Genomic DNA, 7589 nt, shown 5'->3' with positions numbered 1-7589 from the left:
TAGATAATTTTGAAGTAGTTGTCTTGGAGTTGGAAAAATTCAGGGATTCCCCATCCCCCATAGGGAATGGATGCCCCATCCCGAACCCACCCCACCACTAGGGATGGGACAGGTCCGGGGCAAAATATCTTGACTTCGCAGCAGGAATGGAGAGGTGGTGCCCCACCCCATTGCCATTCCTAATGTACCCGTTTGGGAGGGTTGAAGTGCAATGGTTTCTGTTTTTTTGAGATAGACCCAGGAGAACAGCCTTTAAGCCTATATTGGCTGTCCGCTTCAATCTCTTTAAATTCAGCATTCCAAAGCAACTGAACTAGCTTTAACTGAATATGAATGGCAACTTTTCGGTTCACTTTATTGAAATAGCTTAGTTGAATCTTCAAAGCGGCTGAACTAGCTGAGCTGAATTTTCAGCAATCTGGAGTACTTCAAATACCCTTCATGGAGATAACTACTGAATTATTTCACAGCCTTTTATGTATCGGGCGGAACTATATGCATGCATCAACCGATACGCATCCATAGCTGTGGTATTTTGAACCTTTCATATATAAAGTCCATCAAGGAATGAATTTGTTTTTATGGCTTAGTTTGGAAAGAGTACAAATGTAAATATGTACAGTATAAATACATACAAAATAATATAAAAATAATAAAATACAGGATTTTGCATAGGGGTGGATTCGAGCTGAGCCGAGCTGAATAGTACGAAACTCGAGCTCAGCTCGAGATTGTTCTACAAAGCTCGAGCCAGAACCTTGAGCTCGAGCTCGGCTCGAGTAAAAAATTCATAAGCTCGAGCTCAATTTTGAGAAAAAACATTTTATAAAAATAAAAAATTATATATAAAAATATTTTTTATTTGATATTTAAAAAAATAAAAATTTTTAATAATTAATAATTATAATATTTTTATTATATATATATATATTCAAGCTGGCTCACGAACCTCATGAGCCGAGCTCAACCATTTCATAATTGAGTCAGTGAATTGGGCTTGAGCTCGATTGAAACCGAGCCGAGCCAAACTCGAGCAGCTCATGAAAAGCTCAGCTCGTTGCCACCCCTAGTTTTGCACTATACGCATTTGTATTTGTACTCCTTCCAAATTGGAGATCAACTTCTATCAGGGCAAAACTGTGCCCACACCGTTCTAACAGCCATTTTCACCCTTGCTTGGAAATATCTCCTCATAAAATAAAACATACAAGCATAGAGATAATCTCAATGCAAGGCAATAAAGGGTGCTTGAACCGGCCCTGCCCTCACTGAAGCCGAACGCTCCAAACTGAGCCTATGTGAAGAGTTTTATTCTCCTTTTTGCTAGTCGTGGGACTTTTTATTAGAACAGATTACTTTTTTTATGATCCATCCATCGTTTCATCTATTTATCCTGATTTTCCTTTTGAGATGTCCAAGTGGACAAACTAATAGTCTAATACTCAATCTCTTATTTGATGTAAGATATCAAAAGATAACACAGCTATCAGAGTATTGTGGATGCTTTTTGTGACAGAACTTAATAGGCCGGGGTTCTCCAAGTTATTCTCTTTCCACGTGGCAAATTTTAATCCTGTAGTTCTCGTAGTAACAAATTTGAATAAAAGAATCTGAATCAACAATATGATTATTCAATAACAGTCCATGGAATCTTTATATGATTATCCAGCGCGCCACTGGTTTCGCTTATCAGAACTTATTGGTCACTTCTAATCATCATGGAAGGCTATCAATATGGATCCTGTGATTCTGCCAGTGCACTGGATAAAGCCAATTCCTTTCAGAATTCAGGTGTGGGATTTGTAGTGAGGGGCCACACGGGATCTTTCATATTTGTACGAGCTATTCCTCTTAATTCATTGCTTCCAATTGTTTATGAAGCCACAACTCTATTGGAAAGTATCAAGTTTGTTATTTCCATGGGATTTTCTCACACCATCTTTGAAGGTGATAATGAAATAGTTATTAAAGCTCAATTTGGAAAGAGTACAAATACAAAAATGTACAGTGCAAATACATACAAAATAATATAAAAAACAAAGGTTTGCACTCTACATATTTGTATTTGTACTCCTTCCAAATTGAGCCTAAGCTCTTGTTGGAGGAAAACTCTCATCCTCCTTGGAGTATTTTTACTCTAATATCTAGTTGTAGTTGTCTCTTCAATCACCTAGATGGTTCTTCAATTACTTTCACTCCTAAATCTAGTAACTAGGTAGGTAGCTCACCACTTAGCTAAATTTGTTCTTACTTGTCAACTTCCTCAAACGTGGTCCTCTGCTCCTGAGTTTATCTCTTCCTTGTTGAACAAGAATGCAACTGAGATTTGAATGAATGAAGGTATCTAACGGCTTTCAAAAAAAAAATGAATCAATTTCAGGACATTTTGTATATAGGGAAAATAAATAGTGCCACTTTAATGTGTTGTATGATAATATAAATTAATTGCAAAAATTTTGATAAATGGAATCAAATCCATTATAGCCAGCTAGAAATTCCATCTCGGAGTGTTTTTGTTGCAAAGGCTGCGTATGGTTGCCATATACATTTCATTTGCATTGGTGTAAATGCATAGAAAAGTGCAAATGGTTGAGTATGACCCTTGGGGGGAAATTGGTCAATGAAATTTTGGTTCTTATTGACCAAGATACCCATGTTCTTTTTTACAGATTTATATGGGGTTCATGGAAAATTTATTTTTCTTAGGTATCACTTACCCTGGGATAAGTGACACTTATCTCTCAAGTGGATAAGTAATTTTCCCACCTAAGGGAATAAGTAACTTTCCCACCTAAGGGAAAGTTGCCAGCACTTGGATGGGACAAAATTACCCTTTTAATAATGATTTTTATGACTAAAATGATCATTTTCTTATTTACCTAAAAAATAAAAGAACATGGATAAATGTACTTACCTGGATAAACATTTCCTAGAAAACACTAACCCTAATTAAATATATTTTCCTGGGTAAACAACTTTCCGAAAACTGAGTAGAGCCTTAATTATTTGTTTATGAAAACTAAGATAGGAAGTAAAATGAAATGGCCTTATTTTAAATGAACTTGGATCTGCTGGGATTTGCGTCCCTCCAAAATTGGAGCAACCCTCAGCGATGCAAACACGCCAATGTGTTAATAAAAAAAAAAAAATCACATATATTTTGTCTTTTCTTTATCAGAAAGTAGTGTGTTCATATTTCACCAGGGGGTTGCAGTAGATGTGAACTCACTTTAAATGGAAGGGAATGGAGGTAGGAATAAGCTGGGATGAAAGATGATGTGGTCTCCATTTTACATGAGAAAGATTTGAGGTAGGAGGAAGGTGGTGCAAATTTTGCATCACTTTTTCAGGATGCAAAACTTGCACTGTCAATAAATGCATAAGAGACAAAAAGTACACATTTTGTGTCACATAGGAATGAAAATCATGATTACAAACAAAAGCAAAACTGAATTAGGTACAAATTTTGGACCTGGTTAAGATTTGCACTGCAACCAAACATAACCAAATAAACAGATTATGAATAACATTGATAATGCATGAACTACTTAATAGGAAACAAAGAAAACATCAAGAATAATTTCATTCAAAATTAATACAAAAAAAAGCCTTATAATAACCTAGCAATTTATTTATAAATTCTCCAAAAAAAATTGGTTACTACTAAAATTGAAATCATTAGGTCATGAAAATGCATCATATACCCTCTAGGCAAATCTTAATTAATTGGTCTCCTAACAATTTGTTTATACCAACAAAAGGAATCGGAGTTCAACCAAAAAAAATTAATAAATAAGCAAACGAAAACAAAAACAAAATGAAATCAGACAAAGAGATCCTTATATTTTTGTGATTCGTGTGAAAATAGTAATGAGACAATTGATAAAGGAATTGACAAAGGAGAAAGAACAAAGGAAATTTCGTGCTAAATCGTCAGAATATTTGTCAGCTAACAATTGAATGGAAGAGGATTTCTTGAATAAACAAAATTTAGAAAATTCTGTATTCTTAAAAGACTAAGGGTCTGTTTGATTTGCAGGACCAGCGTTTGGTTCGGTGGAAACGGAATCCGATTTCCATTCCGGGCGGAATGGCAATCCCCCATTTGAGGGAATGGCCATTACCGACCCACGCCCCCGGAAAAATCAAAATGACAAAAAACCCGCTAAAACCTCATTCCCCTTTCTCTCTCGTCACTCCCTCCATAGGCAGCTGAAGTTCGAAGTATTGATCTGAACTGAAACTCCGGCAACGGTGACGATGAGGTAAATCACCATCAATTTTTTTTTCTCTCCTCTTTCATATTCTTCTTCCTCTCCTTCTCTCTCACTTTATTTTTTCATTCCTCCCCATTTTTTCTGTTGCAGACCAGACCAAACCACAGCAAGGTATGTTATCCTCGATTTTCCTTTCCAGCAAAGTATTTGTTATATAGATCTTTAGTAGAAGGTCTGAAATGCATGCTAAATTTAGTCGTTTATACTTGACCTCGAAATGCATGTTAATTTAGCAGGTCTGAAATGCATGTTAATTTTTTTCCCAATTTCAATTTGTAATGCATCCTTATGTGAGTAGAGTTATTTGGTCATTAGTTCTGTATGGTGTTTAAATTTTTGTATGTTTATCTTATTGTTTACCTGATTCAGCTCTATCTTTGTAGCTAATAAGTTTTGAAAGATCTCTATCAAGTTCATCAGAGTACAATAACATTTTAATCTAATTTCAAATTAGATAACAGTCTGATTAAACATGAATAGTGACAATTAATTAAGGGATTTTAGAGTTACAAGCAAGCAACCACTTTATCCCGATTTCTATCTGGATTGGTTAATAGGTTTGGTGTCATGTTTATTCATATTTAACAGTAGCAGCTGAGATGTGGTTCAAATGAGTCCACACGTTTCTTTTTTCTTTTTTCTTTCCGTGGGATGAGTTTCGGTCCAATGTCTTGTTGTCTTGCTGACCAATAGAATTTGTCATTATCTTACCCTTTTATTTCTTGAAATTCAAGACAAGCTAGCTCAATAATCTTACATATTGAGCTGCAAACAATTTATAATTCTAAGGTATGTAGGTATATTGATTGATTCAAGACAAGCCCAATTCTAAGATATATCTAGCAGTCAGCCCAATAATTGACTGCAAACAAATGAAAATTATTCATAATATACCTAAGGTATTTAGATAAAATAGAAAAACAGAAACAAATCAATACCCACTTGACAACCTATAGAACTTTTAATAAACTAAAACAGATAAAAATAGAACTCCCTATTCATTCCTAAACACCTAAAGTTCTTTTAAAAGACAACTTGTAACTTGCAAAAAAAAGTACTGCAGTAGCTAACTGGCTACCTTTTTCTTGCATAAATTTTTTCTTTATATCCACAAGTACCTAAAAAGCAAAAGCTTGTTCTTGGATGTGTATTTGACACACCTAAAGTAAAAGAATTCATAATATCTGTAATTTTGTTTGACACAGATGACATATCAGTTAAAAAACAATTGAGGTTTGGCTTTCTGTGCACACATTTATGATAATATTCTAAGTGATGGCCTTTTGGGTGCATTTAAGGTCTTTCATTGACTGAAAGTAGACAGGGACTTCATTAATTTCCTCCGTCTTCACTAGCGCATCAAGAATGCAGTTTCATGTGTACACTTTAGGTGCCAATCCCTTGTGGATCAACTCTTCCATGATAAGATATACCTCATCTATTCTACCAACCTTTCCAAAACCATCAATAAGATTGCTATACCTTAATACATATATGCCTACTCTTGATTTTGATTCTTCAATTAAAGAGCATGTATGCTTCATCAAGCGTATCAATATTGGAAAGCTCATGAATGACTGATCCATATGTAACCACTATGGGTTGGTAACCCTTTGTCTTCATTTCCTCTAGAAGCCGGTAACCACTCTCTCAAACAATCTGTAAGCATCATCAACCTGACCTTGCCTACCCAAACCATCTATCATAGAACAATGATTGAGTTTAGGCAGTGGGGTGGCATACACAAGTTTTCTGAAGAACCTGTGGCCCAATTCAGTGTAAGTAGCTTTTTCCTTTTGCATATACATTTGTGTGTGTTATCATTATGTCTGTGTTCTAGCCAAACTTTCAAGAAATAGTCTCAAAATCTTGTTAGGTTAATGTTCTAACAATAAATTTAACTTATATAATTTCTATATAACAGCTTGGTACATATTTGTGGGGATCTAGGAGTAGCTCCAGTGGGTGTGAGGGAGGATGAGTGGAACACCGAAGCTTTAAAAATTCTAAAACGACAATCCGCTTTGCTCCTTGATTCTTTGGTTCTACACAAATTTCAGACTTACTAACATTATAACCTTTAAAAATTTCCCTGTTAAATCTTTCTAGTCCATGTGTCAAACTCCTATTCTAGAATTGGAATTTCCAAGGTATTTTAGGGATGGATTGTTGTTACCATTTTCCTCTCAAGGATGCTGACCAACATCCAATCTGTAATACCTTTTACATATAATGGTTAACTGTCTATTAATTGATTTGTTATTAGTGTAGATTATCATATCTTGTAGAAATGAGCATTCAACCTCTTCTATATTAAATTGAAATGTTTCAAATGGTAGCAAACATGCTTGTTAGTTCATCCAGATTCTTCACCTCATAAACTAACAATGGGTGTCATGCTCCTGTTACAGAATGTTTGTATCAATAAAGAAAGTCATACTATCAAGGTCCCTTGAATGGAACCATCCATGTAGTTGTTGGGGGAAGAGGCGCTAGCCTTGCAGAATTCACTACAATACATACTAGATGGAGTTATTACAAGGACCAGGACTTGGGATTCATAAAGCTTACAACATTTGACCACTCAAATCTGTTGTTTGAGTACAAGAATAGCAGTGATGGAAAGGTCTATGACTCCTTTAGAATCTCACGAGATTATAGGGACATTATGGCTTGCAGTGTTGACAGTTGCCCAAGAATGACATTAGCTTCTTGAAGAGAATACACTTGGGTATCTATGTAAACTTTTACTCGTAGTGGTAAATTGGCACATCTCTTTCATGTTCCAGAGAAAAATAAACTCTAGTATCCTAGTCTTTGCAAACCAAGAGTCTAGACCATGAAGAAATAACTCGGTTTTCTGCAAAATTGTTGTAATTTCTTCATTTTCCTACAAAATTTTTGTATTTTTATTTCTGTAATTATCTGCAACTTTTTTTGCAAAATGTCTACTATTTTCATGCATTTTTCTGAATTTTCTACAAAATTGTTGTAATTTCTGCATTTTCCTGCAATTTTTTTGTATTTTTCTATTTTTTTGTAAAATTCTGCAATTTTCTGCCATTTCTACAAAATTTTAGGTATTTTCATGCATTTTTCTGAATTTTCTGAAAATTTGTTGTAATTTCTACATTTTCTTGAAAAAATTCTGCAAATTTGTAATTTTTGTATTTTTCTTCAAAATTTCTGTACTTTTCTATTATTTCTGTAGAAATTACAGTATTTCCATGCATTTTTTTCTGAATTTTCTGCAAAATTGTTGTAATTTCTACATTTTCCTGCAAAAATTCTGCAATTTTGTAATTTCTGCAA

General features: G+C 34.5%; 1 long non-coding RNA gene across 1 annotated transcript; it reads left to right on the top strand.

The window, feature by feature from the left end:
- Window positions 1-3904: 3904 nt before the first annotated feature.
- LOC104613183 (uncharacterized) lies at window positions 3905-7589 on the top strand. The gene is made up of 3 exons (XR_737904.3): window positions 3905-4265; window positions 4368-4388; window positions 6689-7589. It is a non-coding gene; the product is annotated as an uncharacterized LOC104613183 (long non-coding RNA).

This window comes from Nelumbo nucifera, chromosome 1 (genome assembly GCF_055504915.1).
Source record: "Nelumbo nucifera cultivar China Antique chromosome 1, China Antique-T2T, whole genome shotgun sequence".
Classification (NCBI taxonomy): Eukaryota; Viridiplantae; Streptophyta; class Magnoliopsida; order Proteales; family Nelumbonaceae; genus Nelumbo; species Nelumbo nucifera.
This window is presented reverse-complemented; position numbering and strand designations above follow the sequence as displayed.